The sequence below is a fragment of the Haemaphysalis longicornis genome, unplaced genomic scaffold (assembly GCF_048455015.1).
Source record: "Haemaphysalis longicornis isolate Haplotype H1 unplaced genomic scaffold, Haemaphysalis longicornis Haplotype H1 scaffold_1, whole genome shotgun sequence".
Lineage (NCBI taxonomy): Eukaryota > Metazoa > Arthropoda > Arachnida > Ixodida > Ixodidae > Haemaphysalis > Haemaphysalis longicornis.
The window spans coordinates 116212698-116229562 of record NW_027526203.1 but is presented as its reverse complement, the minus strand read 5'-3'; the positions used below and the strand labels follow the sequence as shown (position 1 = coordinate 116229562).

The window sequence follows — 16865 nt, the reverse complement described above, 5'->3', positions numbered from 1 at the left end:
ATTCATTTTAGCAAGGCAGCCCAGCCTACGTAATACTCTTCATAAGGTTTTCTTCGTTCTGGGCGGCTAGCTATGTTTGTTACTTTTTGTACATTGAGAGTGTGCATGTAATTTATGTAATTTGAGGGTGTGTAATTTAAAAAAATATAACAGAGGCGGCAGACCATCGTAAACACGGGTAATTGTGTTAGCTAAAAAAGAGCGAATATAAACAAACAACCTGTCATAAATGAAAAAAAAAAAACGTGTGCTAAAAAATTCAATCGGCTGCATAACAGGTGTCCCCAGGAAGAGGTATTAAACAAAAATATATAAATGTAGAATTTCTAAATGTACCTGGCAAAGATCGAACATGGCATCAATCAAAAAAATAAATTCACTGCTCCAGATTGTTGTGCATAACCCACGTTAAGCGGAAATAAAAATATAGCGGCTGTCGGAAACAGGCAAGCACCGGATAATTTGGTCGCCGAAATGTCCGTACACCAAAATGTCCGTACACTGAAAGGTCCGTGCACCGAAACACCCGTACACCGATATGTCCGTACACCGATATGTCTGTACACCGAAATTTCCGCACCGAAATATCCTGCACCGAAATGTCTTCGAGCCATCTGGAGTTTCTCCGGTGCTCCCTGAAAAAATTCGCCTAGGAGCGTTCCTTTTGATTATCTTTATCTCCAGATAATCTGCTGCCGGTGGTGTTAATATTCGTATAATGTACGTAGTTCGATGTGAGTTTTAATTGTCTCACTTAATTTCGACCCAGGATTATCCGACACTATATTTAAATCTAAAAACCTAATTGTAACGTTAATGTAACGACGCGTTCCAATTTTCGAAGTGGAACTGGAACGCGTTCCTTTCGCAATAAAGGAACTTGTAACGGGAACTCGTTTCAAAATTGGCAAGGAACGAGGAACGAGCTTTCGTTCCTATTTTGGAGGAACGTGTACAACACTGGTTCGGCGTCCCGATCGGTGTCCGGTGTAGGCGTGAGCCTCCATTTAAATTTACCGACGAAGGCAACAACGGGTCCACGCAGCAACGGGTCCTTCGCAACAACGGGTCCTTCGATGCAACGCCGCTGTGCTGACAGCACCGCTCACCGCAAGTCCATCCCCGTGTGTGTGCGTGAACCCCCCCGTGCCGTATCGCAAATCGTCCCTTCTGTAGATTCCATGTCCATCTTTTTGTTTTCTATAATTTAATCCCCTGCGTGAACCTCTGCCTGACTACTAGTCTCAAATCCTGTGAAAGAAACCTAACCTGGGCCACCCCTTCACACAGGTGAACGTGGCGGCACCGCATGCATAATGAAACAGTGAAGAAGTCTTCGATAATAGTTGGTTTTCGCATACGAATCACTTAACAGACATAAGTGCCGGATGAATTTTTTTGGTAACGCTGAAAAATATATAATTGCTAGTTAACGATGAAAAGAATATAATTGTTAGATATTGCATCACAAAAGTCTGAGCAGAGCTTCCGCTTCCAAAATCTGCGTCAGATTTTTTGTCAAGGCATTGATTTCAGAAAGCATTTCCCTCACTGCAGATTGGTAGCGTCACAACAGACTTCGCCAGCGAAGAACTTTATTTAATGTTATTCTGGTTGTAAATGAAAAAAAAAAACATTCTTTTCCAAATTTTTTTTTTCAGCGGCTTGCATCTATATTTAGGCCATGTGAGCACGCGCCTGACGGTGTTTCCTTACTTTCGGTGCCCCACTCATATTTATTTATCTATTTATTTATTTATTTATTTATACTGTGAGCCCTCACTAGAGGGCGACTACAGACAGGGAAGCAAATGATACTTAAGGCAAATGCAGACATTGATGGCTTCAGCAACTTGGAAGAATAGCACAATGGCATATTCATTGCTCGGCGAAATAAACATCCGAGCACATTCAAATTTCTTAACGTCAGAACTTCCAACAATATGTCGCGGCAATTTGTTCCATGCTTCTATGACATCGGGAAAAAAATTACGCCCATCCTCCCGCAGGGGAACCATGTGATGCGACGCATCAGGGGGTAGCGTTTGGACTGACGCTGGTATTGGATTGCGTCAGTCCACTCGCTGAAGGGACTGTCGCTTCCATCACGTCTTCATCGGAAGATCTTGCACGGAGGTATCATCAAGCAAAGTCAAGTCAAGTGGGAGAGCGAGCGCTGGACTGATCCGGTGTGCGCTCCCCCGCTTATATTCGCGCTTTTGAAAGGAGAGGAGCCGGGGGGTAGGGGAGGGGGGGGGGGAGAGTCGCGCACATGCGCAGACATGCGCGCACCCACAGCAGCGAAGCGCACACGCGCAGCTATTGCTATGATAATGAGATGGAGAGTGCGCACACATGCGCGCACCCAGAGCAGCGAAGCGCACACGCGCAACTGTTGTTATGATAATGAGACGGAGTGAGAGTGTTGCGCACAGGTGTGGGAGAGAAGAACGGAGGAGAGTGGCGCATGTGCAGTGAGCGTGCGGACAACGCCGCGACGACGACGACGACGACGACAACGGAGAAACGAATCTAAAAACGAATTACGAAAGACGTCCGTGCGAGCGCCGAAGGGGCGAACTGCCGCGTAACGGTTTATTCGGCTGCTGAGCTTATTCGGGGGGTGTACGTAAATTCTTCTATCTATTTTTATTTGACATCGCAATATCTGAAAGAATACTTTTAAGAGCTGCTTCTGTCGTTTAGTTTCGAGAGATACCAAACCGCTTAGTTTTAACATATTGGTAACTGATGGATAACGCTCTAGCGGTGTGGCTTATCCCGGACCTGAACAGTCACGTCGTACCAGATGGCGAGTGCGCCATCGTGCGTCGTCTCTGAAGAAGCCCACCTGTCATCACACGCCGGCTCGGGGGATGAAGAGATGGAAACCCGCGACAACCAAGACGCCACCCCACCTTCGGAGGAAGACGCAACAGCTACTGCGCCCTGGATTCTCGTCGCCCGTCGCGCGAAGCGCCGCCGAGACCAGCGACTGCTTACCGGTCAACAGCAGTTGGCCCAAACGTCGGACAAGCCCGCCCTTTGCAAAAGCCGGCCCGCAGTGCGTAGGCCCCGACAGCCTCCACTTCCTGCTGAATATCTGAAGCTGGCATTTCGATCAAGAAATGGTCTCCGCTTTGCCAGGGTGAGTCCAGAAAAATTGCTAATGGCTATAGCCACTGAAGTAAAGCTGCCAGTCGGAGCAGTCAACATCAAGATGCGCGTAGACGGGACCAAAACGTCCTTGTCGCGAGTACCCCTTGTGAAACTACAGCCTTGAAGCTAAGCGAGATCAAGAAATTAACAATTCATGGGAACTCCTATGAGGTTGCGTCATACGCGCCATCACCAGACAATTCCTGCAAAGCGGTCATTCATAACATCGACCTTGACACTACCCCCGACACAGTCCTTAAACGCATCGAGGATCCAAGTTATGAAGCTCTAACATGTAGAAGGCTTGGGAACACGGAAACGATGGTTATCACATTCTGCGGCAAACGCGTTCCCTATTATGTCAACTACAGTGGTATCCCGGTTCGCTGCGGCCTCTACAAAAGAACGGTTCCTTACTGCCGCAAATGCAACGAGACTGGTCACAGGGAGGATGTTTGCCCACAACCCCCTAAAACGCCGAGGTGCGGAAAATGTGGGCTCTCTTTAACAACGGACCCGCATGACTGCCACCCCCAGTGCATCTTGTGCGGGGGCACCCACCCGACGGCGGACAAGTCTTGCGCCAAACGCTACCTGTCGCCTGTGAATCGTAGAAAGCCTCAGCTGCATCAGCAGCAGTCCTCCCGACAGACCCGCTCTCCCTCCCCTGAACTCCGTGGTGGTTGTTCGCGCTTCCGCCAATCTTGCTCATCAACAAGGCGCAATGCCAGTCAGAGAAACAGCATCTCGAAGCATCGTTCCGGATCCGTGATGAAGACGTCATTGAGGAAGCGGACGCCCTCCCGCGGCAGAACTCCAAGTGAAGGCCGGTCGAGGTCCCATTCCCGCCGGTCAACGGTTCATTTCAAGAACTCATCCAGCTGCAGCTCCCAGTTGAGGTCTCGATCTCGGTCAGAGTCCCGATCCCGCTCCAAATCCAAGCCACCGGCCAAGCAGCAAGCGAAAGGAGAGAAGCACAACCAGGTGAGCTGGGCTTCAGTTATCTCTCCCGCTGCTCGCCCCCAATCCCTTTCTCAGCAATGTATCGAGTGTAACAAGCTCCAGGCAGAAATTCAAACACTAAGGACAGAAATACAAACGCTCAAGAAGTTCATGGCAGAACAGACTAAGACCACTAACACTCTTCCACAATCCATTTCTGCAGTCAGAGAGGTAACTTCTGAAGAAAAAACACCCCCACCTGGGTGGGTTTGCTGGCTCGTAACGTGAACTTGGTGGCGACAAACAGCTCTGAAGAACTGGTGCAAGAGTTCAACGACATTTTCAAAGGCACCGGTTGCGTGCAACGCCAGTACAAAATGAAGCTTCGGGACGACGCCATTCCCGTGGGGCAGGCACCTCGAAGGGTTCCGTTGCGTTGAAAGAGCCTCTGCGCAAAGAATTGGGACGCATGGAACAAGCCGGCATCATAGTCAAAGAAAACGAATCAACAGACTGTGTGAGTCCCTTTGTTATCGTTAAAAAGAAAGACGGGAGCCTTAGAGTATGCATGGACCCGAGAAGAATCAATGCGTGCCTAAAAAGAGAACACATCGAAATGCCGAGCCGCGACCACATAGAAGCAGAGCTGTCCGGCGCAAAGGTATTCACTCGCCTTGACGCTAATGCGGGGTTTCACCAAATCCCTCTCGACGATGAAACTTCAAAGATTTGCTGCTTTGCCACCCCTTTTGGCAAATACAGGTTCTTGAGCCTGCCGTTCGGCATTTCGTCCGCATCGGAAGTTTTTCAAAAGATCTTGTGCGAAATTTTCGACTCTCTGCCCGGCGTTCACGTCTATGTCGATGATATTTTGGTGTGTGGGGAGTCACGCGAGCAGCATGATCAGCGCTTAAGGGCAGTGCTCGAAACAGCAAAACGGGCGGGCCTAACCTTTAACGCCGACAAATGCACAGTAGGCTTCCAGGAAATTGAATTTCTGGGTGATGTCATATCTGGTGACGGAATCAAACCCAACCGTGCCTTTGTGGATAGCGTAAGACAGATGTCTGTTCCCTCGGACAAGCTCGGGGTGCAGCGCTTGCTCGTTGTCGCAAACTATTTCTCAAAATACATTCCTTTTCTGGCCGACAAAACGTCAGCATTGCGCTGCTTAACCAAGCGTGACGCAATATTTGAGTGGGCACCTAACCACCCAAAAGAATGGCAAGAAATTTGTGAAGCTCTTTGCAAACGGCCACTGCTGGCGATATTCCACCCAATCAAGGAAACCAAAGTGACGTCAGATGCGTCAATAAGCGGAGTAGGTTCGGCACTACTGCAGCGTCATGACGATAACTGGCGTCCGGTGGCATAAGCATCGCGAACGCTCACATCAGCTGAACAGCGCTATTCTCAGATAGAGAAAGAGGCACTGGTTACAACCTTCGGGTGTGAAAAGTTTCATTACTTTATCTACGGCCGCAAGACGACCTCAGAAACGGACCATAGACCGTTAATCGCAATCGGCCAGAAAGCGATAGGTGAAATGCCACCCAGACTACAACGGTTTTTTCTGAGATTGCTAAAATATGACTTCGTGATGCAATACGTTACAGGTAAGCAACTCGTTCTTGCCGATATGCTGTCGCGGGCCCCAGCTGACCTCCCTGATGACACGCCGGAAGGGAATGACGGCGAGGTCCATGCAGTGAGTACTGTAGCTGCTTTCGTCAGTGACAGCACGATGAAGCGCCTTGCTGAAGAAACGGAAAAAGACACCTATTTGCATGCGGTGATGGAGCGCCTCCGTCGCGGTATGCCTATCAATGGGGAGCTCAAACCATTGGAGTATGAACTTTCTGTCGCTCAAGGAATTCTACTGAAAGGGAGCAAGGTAGTAATTCCGGAAGCCATGAGGAAAGACACGCTCCGACGCATTCATCAAGGCCACACGGGCCTCGCCAAATTCAAGGCAAGGGCGCGAAGATTTGTATTTTGGCAGCAGATCAATGCCGAAATAGCCAATCTGGTTCGAGCATGCAGTGTGTGTAGGCGATATGCATACAGTCAACCAAGCGAGCCTCTCATTATGAGGCAGACACCAGCCTTTCCATGGCACAGAGTAGGCGTTGACTTGTTCCAGTACGGCGGCAAATCGTATCTGGCTGTTTATGATGCCCTTTCAAATTTTCCAGAGGTGGAAGAGCTGCTCGACACTTCATCGGAGACGGTCGTCGCCAAGATGAAGGCCATATTTGCGAGATATGGAATCCTCACCCAAGTCTGCAGCGATAACGGACCTCAGTTTGCCAGCCGCGAGTTCGCCCGGTTCGCAGCGCAGTACGACTTTGAACAGATGACCTCAAGCCCAGGCTACCCGCGCTCGAATGGACTGGCCGAATAAGGGGTTCAGGTGGTAAAATGAATAATGAAAAAAACTCAAGAAGCGCAAGACGACTTTTGTCTCGGTCTCCTAAGCTACAGGTCGACACCTTTGGAAGACGGGCGCTCCCCCAGAGAACTGCTGCAGGGAAGACGTCTGAGGTCAACTCTGCCAGACTTCAGCAGCCAGCCAGTGCTTCCAGTGCTAAAACATGTACAGAACGACCGGTCAAGAGGCCCCCTTCCACCTCTTGAAAGGGGACAGGTGGTGCGAATCAAAAAGGGATCCTGAGATGAAAAAGCGAAGGTCGTCAGAGAGCTTCATCCGAGGTCCTACCAGGTTGTTACGGAAGACAACAGATTTCTCCGCAGGAACAGGCAGCATCTGCGACCGACGAATGAATCTTTCATCCAAGGCAGTTTATCAGACGACGAAGACGACGGCAGAATACAAGAAGACACTCTATCAGGTTTGCCTCTAGCGTCGTGCCTAACTTCACAGCAGAGCGCAGGCCTGACTACTACGAAAATTGCACACTTCCGCTACGAAGATCGGCTCGACAGAGGCAGCCCCCACAGCGTCTTCGATATGATTCGCAGTTCAATCAAATGCCCTAGACCATCGGTGTCGCGCTTGTTTTCCTTTAAGGAGAAGGATGTATCGTTGCGATAAGATAGACGCGAATGCGCGCCTTATGTTTGCTAGGCACAAGCCGTGTCCTTTCTGCTTTTCCCCTTTCCCCCAACCCACGCTATATAAGCATATAATCTACGGCTGAATAAACCGATTTGCATTGCGTTCCAGAAGGCTGCCTTGTCTCGTTCGTCGTTAGTCGTTCATCGTCGCGAGACGATACAGGTCGCCCTGTGCGGCTGTGGGTGGGACGGCACCCGCCAAAGTGTGGCAGCATGCCCCTATGTCGCCATCGCCACCACGTAGGCGCCCGCCGGAGCACCTTCTCGGCGGCCCGGCGCAGGATTCTCCGGAACACCCAGGTTTCCCTCGATATCGCCCCGGTCCCGGATCTCTGCTGCTCGGCGCCGGAACCGGAGACGCCATGATGAGCCCGGGGCAAAACCGGTTGACGGGCGCTCGTAGAGGCTCGAAGCCCCAGAGCGAGCTGTAGGCCCTGTGCCCACCGGCGCCTCCACGCCAGGGTTACAGCTCCGCGATGAGCTCAGCAGGCCCCCAACCCACGAACAGGGCTCCGCCGTTGACAAGGAGGCGAACCACAGCCGCCTCGCATCTCTGAAGGGCGGCAGGACCCCCGGACTGTGGCAACAGCTCCCGGGTCGAACCACAAAGGCCCTCTGCTCGGCAGGCCCGGGCCGGACTCGCAACGCCCAGGCACGAACGTTTCGCCCCGCACCACCAGGCCGGTGGCGCGAAGCTCCCGGGTCGCACCAGGAGGGCCCGCTGCCGGCAGGCGCAGGCTGGCATCGTAGCGGCCAGGCACACAACCAGGCCCTGCACCACCACACAGGTGGCGCGATGAAACCTGAAGCGGTGACTGTGTTGCGCTGCGGGTTGCTGCGTGGTAGAACCACGTGAGACCCGGACCCGTGGGGGGTAGACACTATCGCATCCTCAAGTCGTAGCAATGGGTGCGAACCCTATCGCCAGCCGTTCTGTCATTAGAAGCGGGACTCCCACCTTCGGGTTCCGCTACCACCTGTTCGTCATCGTCAGTGCGAACGTGATAGGCCTTGAGATCGCTCACTTGCACAGGACCCACCAGCTCGTCGCTTTCAAGCGACTGAATCTCATACGTGAGCACAGTTGTCTGCGCCGTAATTCGGTATGGCCCTTGCCATTTGTGTGCGAGCGCCGCAGTGAAACCGCGCGCAGCATTGCTGAGTAGGTGCGTTCTCCTTAGCATTAGGTCACCAATGTTGTACACAAGGTGACGACGGCCTTTGTTATACTGCTCGGCTGGCTCCATGCGCGCCACGTCGAGATTCTCCCGAGCCGTGCGTTGCACTGCCAAAAGGCGTTCCCGGAGCCTAGCCGCGTATTGCGACAGAGCAGGGGCGTTACCCGCCACCGCGTACAGCAGTGCATTTTCCATTGAAAAAGCGATCTCTCTACCGAAGTTTAGGTAACCTGGTGTCAAACCCGTTGAGCTATTTACGGTAGTCCTAGTCGCGAAAGCCAGCTCAGGCAAACGCGCGTCCCAGTCCTTATGCTCCTTGGTTGTCGCAACCAGCATGCACTTCAGGTTCCTGTTCACCCTGTCAGTGATGTTGCTCTGAGCATGATAAGGACTCGTTTTCCTGTGCCGAATGTGCAGCGCTCGACAACAGTCTGAAAAGGCTGCTTGTGAAATACGAAGCATTGTCAGTGATCAGGTTGGAGGGGAAGCCAAAACGAGTGAATGTCACTAACAGCTTCTCTACGATCCGCTCCGACGCTATCTTTCTAAGGGGAAACAACTCCACCCACTTAGAAAAGAGGTCTGTTATAACCAGAATGAACTGGTTTCCTCCGAGGATCTTGGGAGGGTTCCCATTACGTCACACGCTACAATCTGCCACGGGTAGCTGCTTTCCACTGGCTTCATGAAACCCACAGGCTTACCAGCGCGCGGCTTCGCTACCTGGCAAAGAGGGCAAGCGCGGGAATAGCTCATTACGCCTCTCCTCATGCCTGGCCAGGTCATGACACAGCATAACGTGTCGTAAGTCTTACTGCCGCTGCCATGTCCTGCGAGCGCTGAGCCATGAAAGTACCGCATGAAGCGTTTCCGCAACTTCCTTGGGACCCCGACTAGAAAGGGGGATGAAACCGCCTCTTCGGCATCCAGTTGGGGAATGTAGCGAAGTAATAAGCCATCGTCGCCCAGCAGATACGCGTCAAACCCCTCACCGTTACCGGTGCAAGCTACGCCGCTCGCTAGCCTTTTCAGCACCCGCTGGCACAGACCGTCTGCTTTCTGGGCCTCAATGAGCTCTTCCTTACTCACTACCTCTCCCCAAGACAGATTCCTTTCTGCCTCTGTTCTCGGGGGGCGAGAAATCGCCGCTGCCAGATGCCGCTTCTCTTTCTCTTTGCCGCTGGCCTCAACTCCTTCGTCCGGCCCTTTCCTCCCCCTCTAGGGGCGTTGCGCGCCGCCCATGAAACCACTGCACTCGGCGCGCGCTTCCGCCACCCCCTTCCGATAAGGCGAGCAAACTTTCCGCCAACATTCGGCGCTGATCATCGGATCCTGAAGAAGATGCGACGATAGCTTGTACATCAGTGCTCATCTTTCCTGACGCCTCTCCCTGACCTGCCGCAGCGCAGTAGAGTTTATTTGCCCCGCGCGGTTGTAAACCGTGCATCGGCGCGTTCGCGAAAGGAAAGAAAGGGAGTTGCGGCCCGTACTGATAGCCGTTCCTCCCCATGTCGAGCACAACACCCTCCATCGAGAGGAAATATCTGCCCAGTATGACTGGAACAGACAAACAAGGCAAGCGAACAAAACGCTGTCTGTCTACGCTTTCTGCCATCAAAAGCGAGCGTGAGTCTCACAGCTCCCTCTGCTTTTGCCGAACCCGCTGCCAAGCTCAAGGGTGTCTCGGCGGGCCTTACCCGGATTTTCCTTCTCCGGCAGGCCTCAAACAGTTCGTCTCCTATTAGAGACACCGTCGAGCCTGTGTCGACCAGTGCAAAAAGTTCGCGACCGACCAATTGCACTCGCATGAACGGGGCCACAGAGGATGGGTCCCCATGTGTCCTACATGCGGGGGGGGGGGGGGGGCAGGACAGCGTCAGGGTGCCCTGGGGGCTCCCTCGCACCCCCTCTGCCTGGCCCCCGCCTTCTCGCTTCCCGCCGGCGACGACAAGCTACCGCCCTTCACCGCCGCCGGCGATCCGAGTTTCCCTGCGTGCTACGCATTTTCTCGGGGCATTGACGGGAGAAGTGGCCAGGTTTGTGAAAAAACCAGCACAAACGGGTCGTTTCGTCCTGCCTCCCTCTTCCGTCGCCTGCGTTGCTTCCGACCGAGGAGTTATCGTCTCCCCCTCCCGAGCAGGCGCAACCCGGTTCGAGCGATTCCTCGGGTCTCGGCGGCAACCTGTAGCGAAGCTCGGCGAGTAAATCCGCCTGAACTACGCGCACTTCTTGTGCGAGGGCCTCCAAGTTGCGAAAACTCCGGCCCCGGAGGTACGGTCTCTTAATCTGGATCCACATAAGATCCACTTAGTAACTGGAACTTTTTTGCAAAAAAGTTCCACTTATATATTTGGAACCGTGTTCCACATATCCTGAAAATGTAAGTGGAACAGTGCACCACATATGTTTGCAGCAAAATTATCTGGATCGGCGTTCCAAATAAAAGTATACGGATCACTGATCCACGTAAAATGATTATGGCTTTATCCGGTGCGCCGTTCCAGGTACCTTCAGACCAGCTGTTTATATAAAACGGTGTTCCGATAGACGTTGAGAAGCTGTCTATGGGACTCCACTTTTCCAATATATCTCCTTTCCTGTTGGTATAAACTGAGGTCATTTGCCAGGCTGGCGGATGCATTGGTATCAGAAGGAAACCGCAAGCACCATTCTATCTCAGCCTTGACATATGGCCCACAGTGATACCAACAATGGGAAAACAGAAACCGCCGCAGCAGTGTGGTCCCTGACAGTTCCCAACAGTTGCCTATCGGAGCACAGTTCTATATAAAAGTTGGTCTGAGATACCTGGAGCGGCACACAGAGACTTTGGCTTCATCTACCGCATCCTGTTCTGGGTTTTGGCTGCATGTAAAAGAAACAAGACTCGCATTAAAATACATTACCAAACCAACTATTAGCACTGATACAATGCTTTTCAAAACACTAAGCAAATTTTATTCGCTCGTATTATTGCGTACATTTGAGAAAAGGAGACATATCTGTTTCCACTTGGGCAGAAAATAACCAGCGTAGAGGATCAAATACCAAAACGATATCAAGTGGTCAAAACGATCTAAGTGGCATTTTCCTATTTTCGCTATTTACCATTCTTTTTTGCTAAAAAAACATAGGTAATAAAGATGGCTTTAAGCGCAACCGCGTCACAAACAGACTTGTACATCTACCCTCGCACTAACTCAAAAAGCATTACACAACAGTGAGCATAAAATATGCTGTTTTATCACATGAAATCAGGTACCGCAAATGCGGAAGTACCCACAGCGCTTGCCATGCCATGTTTACGCATCCCGGTTCCAAAATATGCAGTTTGCTATTAAACTGTAGGGAAAAGCCAAAAATACAAGCCATACACGGTTGGATTATCACAAGACCTGCAAGAGTGTAGGGAAAGAACACCGCAGCCAATACTAACAATATAACATTTGCACAGAAAAACTTTCTGGAAGCATGTGGCACTATTGCACAACTAAAACATACACCATATGTCAATATCAAGCTAACTGTAATATCAAGCTAACTGTAGCCAAAACCGACTATATACGCGCCCTGAAAAAGCCTTTCACTGAAGCCGCGTTGCTTCTCCGACAATTTGTAGCTATTTAAAATAACTTATCAAAAAAAAAAGCTCATAGCACCCAGTGTTAATATTACAAAATTTTGCAAACCAGATATCTCGGAGCATGTTACGAATTTTAAAATTTAAAAAGCAGCCTAACTCTAAAGACGTTATTAATTCCCTCAAGAACAATTCAGACATCCCAAATAACCAAGCCAGGTAGCGTTGAAACATACAGGTGACCAATTTTACCAAGCGAACTTGGAAGCATTTTTCCAGCCGGAACATTTATCTGAGGTAAAATTCACAGTTGCGTGCTATACAAACCCTACTATCATGACGACAGTATGCTGACCAAAGCACTGCCTCTAACAAGCAAGAAATGCAACTTAGTCCAAAGTAAACAACTTTTTCAAGCCAAATATGTATATTTCGCATTCTTCTAGGGCTTAGGTGTCAGCTAAGATACAGTACAAAATTGATTAATAAAGCCCCAAACCGTCTGAGTAAATAATTACTCTCACGTTTGCATCCATCAACAGCAGCACTGCCATAGAAAAAAATCGAGCTGCACTTGAATAATAAAAACGTTACAGTGCAGTGACATTAACTACATTAACAGAGTAACAGCTGCAAAGGCAGCCTGCGCTTTGTGCCAATACTGAAAAATTGCAAAGGAAAGCACGACTTCACTTTTGCAATTGACATGCCGCTTTCATCTACCAATCATTTGAACCACGACATATCTTTCCGAATAGGCTTCAACGTCTAACAATAATTTAAAACCCCAAGTACAGTGACCACATCGTCTTTCAACAGAGCTTTCAACTTATATGACACCAGGCCACTGTTAAATGGCGAAGAACTCTCTGCAAAAGTCCCAAGAACTCTCCAAAGTCCCATACGTTTCAGGAGATTAAGATGAAATACACGGCGAGGAGGATGACCACATCTTGATGTGACAACGCAGGCGGAAAATCCATGACGTGTTTCTTGCAGACAATATTAACGCTGCCATTTTTTTCTCTCAAAATAACTGGACCTCGAGAATAACTGGACCACGTCATGTACCTTTAAGGAACGAACAAGAAAATTTTGTTAGACGATGGCTTTAAATGAGTGAGTTGCTTAGGATACCTCTTTTATAGCACAGTAATTGATTGAAATATCAGCTATTTCTTGGTTTCTTTTCCGGGAATGCTGCTAACAATGTACAAAAAATATTAGCACAGGCTGTCAATGGCCGTTCTCTAATTCTGGAAAGCAACCGCACTGGGCGTGGCCGTAGTGCCGTGTTATCACAGCAGCAACTCTCAATGTGAAAGCAAAATGCTGGCAAAACTTGAATGCAAAATAATAGTTTTTTTGTCCACATGTTGCAGCATCCGAAACAGGCTGAATGTGAAGGTATTTCGCAATATTGGAGTTCACGATTTAATTTTAACAGTAAGATTTTGCTACAAAGAAAACTACCACAAATTCAGCCCCGCAAAAATAAAATGCCAGCTTCAATAAACACTACCATAAATTGAGTCCCACAAAAATAAAATGCCAACTTACCCAACTAAAATTAAGATGCAGGCGTTCCTGGCAGGGCCTCCTCGGAGTACATTTCCAGGAAAGTTTTGCCAACGTGTTCCCAAAAGCTCTTACTGTCGTTTTCACCTACAGGTCAAGTTGTCACTGAAATGGTGTTCCGAAGCCATTACGTATATTGCAACTACCTAAAAAGGGACCATCAAAGTTCCAGAACTGGGAGTGCGTACTTACTTGTAGAATGCAATGATTTCATCCCGTACAACGGCTTTCATGTGTTTCCTTTTTGTGAACACACGCCTTCAAGAACGGTGAACACACGCCTTCAAGAACCAGGAAAATCGCAGTATGCATTCGTTGTTCCATTGTTTTAAGTCCCGGTCCGCCCTATTTCCTAGAAAATAAAAACAGTATAAAAATATCGAAGCATAAATTTACGCTTCCCTCTAAGAAGCGAGTACTACAAGATCTCGTACAATGCCTGATTAGTTGTGCTAAAATTTATTTTGCAGCACGAGCCCTGGTAACGTTTTCAGGCGAAACAATTTTAAATATAAAAATATTTGAACATTTTTAGGCTCACCAGTCATTGCTCCATGCGGAGTGGTGAACGTCTGTATAATACGCAACACTCAAGAGGCACTCTTTCGTGGCTTTATGACTTCCACAATGCATTCATAATCTTCCACACTTGTCACGACGACGCCTCGGCGTGCCGAAGATGTCTTCAGCCACAGTGAATGCCACAGCCATGGTTTCAGAGGTATATGTAAGGAATGGAAAAAATTCGTTTTAATTTCTGTTCTTCAGACAAAGGAAAACAATTGTCGGAAACTACCAGTGTAGAGACAAATGTCTCCGCAGTCAGCCATAGTCTGCATCTGGACAGGTTATACAGATCGAATACAGAATGTAGCAATCTGCTCTCGCAGTATATTTTCTAAGTTCAAGGAAGTACACTGATGGGTTAATGTTGGGTGCACATAGTGATGCAAGAACGTATCACCTGAGCGTTGTCGTAAATTATTTCGACTTTCGGGTTACCACCGACATTGACGGCATAAAAATGCAAGAGTGGCTTATTTCTAACGCGGTTCGTGAAGTAGCAACCACTAATTACGGATATTGGTTAATTATCCTGAAGTCTCACGTTACCACTGACATTAGCAGCATAGAAACGGCAGCACACTTTCTATATACCCGCTGCGTGTTTCCACATTTCTTCCCCTCTACAAAAGAAACGTTTGTTACTGCGGTACTGCTAAGACAACAACTGTCCCTTCCATTTCTCTACACTTCAGGCAATGTTATTTAAAATAGATCAGCCATGGTTTCAGAGGTATATGTAAGGAATGGAAAAAATTCGTTTTAATTTCTGTTCTTCAGACAAAGGAAAACAATTGTCGGAAACTACCAGTGTAGAGACAAATGTCTCCGCAGTCAGCCATAGTCTGCATCTGGACAGGTTATACAGATCGAATACAGAATGTAGCAATCTGCTCTCGCAGTATATTTTCTAAGTTCAAGGAAGTACACTGATGGGTTAATGTTGGGTGCACATAGTGATGCAAGAACGTATCACCTGAGCGTTGTCGTAAATTATTTCGACTTTCGGGTTACCACCGACATTGACGGCATAAAAATGCAAGAGTGGCTTATTTCTAACGCGGTTCGTGAAGTAGCAACCACTAATTACGGATATTGGTTAATTATCCTGAAGTCTCACGTTACCACTGACATTAACAGCATAGAAACGGCAGCACACTTTCTATATACCCGCTGCGTGTTTCCACATTTCTTCCCCTCTACAAAAGAAACGTTTGTTACTGCGGTACTGCTAAGACAACAACTGTCCCTTCCATTTCTCTACACTTCAGGCAATGTTATTTAAAATAGATCATCTCAATCGGTCAAAGGAATTGGAAGAAACATGGAACATCAACATGAAACATGGAAACATGGAACAGATAAACGTAAGATGACGCCTTGAAAGCACATCAACACAACTCGAAATAGCATCAACCTTGCGCGCAACGGGCAAGGTCGAAGACTCCCGGTCTGGTAACCACAGTAAATGCATTCTACTCAGCAGACTAACACAACCCCGGAATTACCACGCAAGTTTTAAAAATACCAATAAATCTAAGGACGGACGCTCCGATAAACATGCTTGGAAGTTGTACACGTGTGCACGCGCGATTATCGCGAGCGACTAACCCGAGAAGATACGCTACCGCAGAGATACACAGCAACCGTCAATATACAACTAAGCAAAGCCACACAGTAAGGGAACATCCAATCATGAAACGCGAAAACCAGCAACTTCCTTATAGCAATGGCTAACGTACGCAGTCAGAAATGTCCAGCCGACTCTGACCCACGAATACGGAAGTTTTGGTAAATTACGGCTGCAAACGTTTCTCCAACACAAAATGTTACACGCCGCGACCACAAGCATGGACGACACACGAAGAACGGGCAGAGAAGCGGTATGTTTATCGGACGCAGTTAACAAGGATGTCACTGAACAACAACCGTTACCAGCACCAGCAAAAAGCAGCACTGACCTTTTTTGCGCCTCCTGGCAAAACTCCACTTCGTCGAACAGGAAAAACAGCCCGGGGATATGAAAAAATTCGCATATGCACGCCGCAATCAACCCAATCAAACTGCTCACGGCGCTAACGGTTCTCGCCAGCGTGACCGAGAATTTCTTTAGTAAATATCAGACGCATCGAGAGAAATTCAGAAACCCGCTTGGGAATGCCACTGGTGGCGCTGCATGCGGAAGACCGTAAAATTAGCGGAGGGAATCCTGGAAGATTGGAGCGCTGCTGTCGTACAAAGTGTTGACGCAGTCCCGATTTTCATCCGTCGTCGTCGTACCCGTTGCAGCCCCACTGTACCGTGAATCAACGCAAAAACAGCTCTGCCTTGCTGCTGCTGACGCATGCGCATGGAATGCGCTACTGGAGTGGCGGTCCTTTCCTCGTGGCTTCGGCAAACTTTCGTTCTCGCGGAGGCTTTGGCGATGCGCCCGCATAAGAGCTCATACAAACTCGGCACACGTGATGGCTTTTATTTGATTCGGAAAACGGGCATATGCGTCTAAGCGGACGTTTGATTGATTATATTGATTGATTATAGGGTTTAACGCGCCGACGCAACGCAGGCGATGAGGCGCGCCGTAGTGGAGGGCTCCGGATTAATTTTGACCACCTGGGGATCTTTAACGTGCGCCGAAATCTCGTACACACGGGCGTTTTTGCTTTTCGCCTCCATCAGAAAAGCGGCCGCCGCGGCCGGGAATCGAACCCGCGACCTCGTGCTCAGCAGCGCAACGCCTTAGCCACTGAGCCACCGCGGCGGGTCTAAGCGGACGTTTACGCCAG

At 49.2% G+C, this 16865-nt stretch overlaps 1 long non-coding RNA gene across 1 annotated transcript; it reads right to left on the bottom strand.

Annotated features, from left to right (window-relative positions):
- Positions 1 to 11496: 11496 nt before the first annotated feature.
- On the bottom strand, positions 11497 to 16145 carry LOC144165617 (uncharacterized). The gene is made up of 5 exons (XR_013321469.1): positions 16041 to 16145; positions 14057 to 14198; positions 13708 to 13867; positions 13498 to 13620; positions 11497 to 13008 (listed from the first exon to the last, which is right to left on the bottom strand). It is a non-coding gene; the product is annotated as an uncharacterized LOC144165617 (long non-coding RNA).
- Between the last annotated feature and the right edge of the window lie 720 nt (positions 16146 to 16865).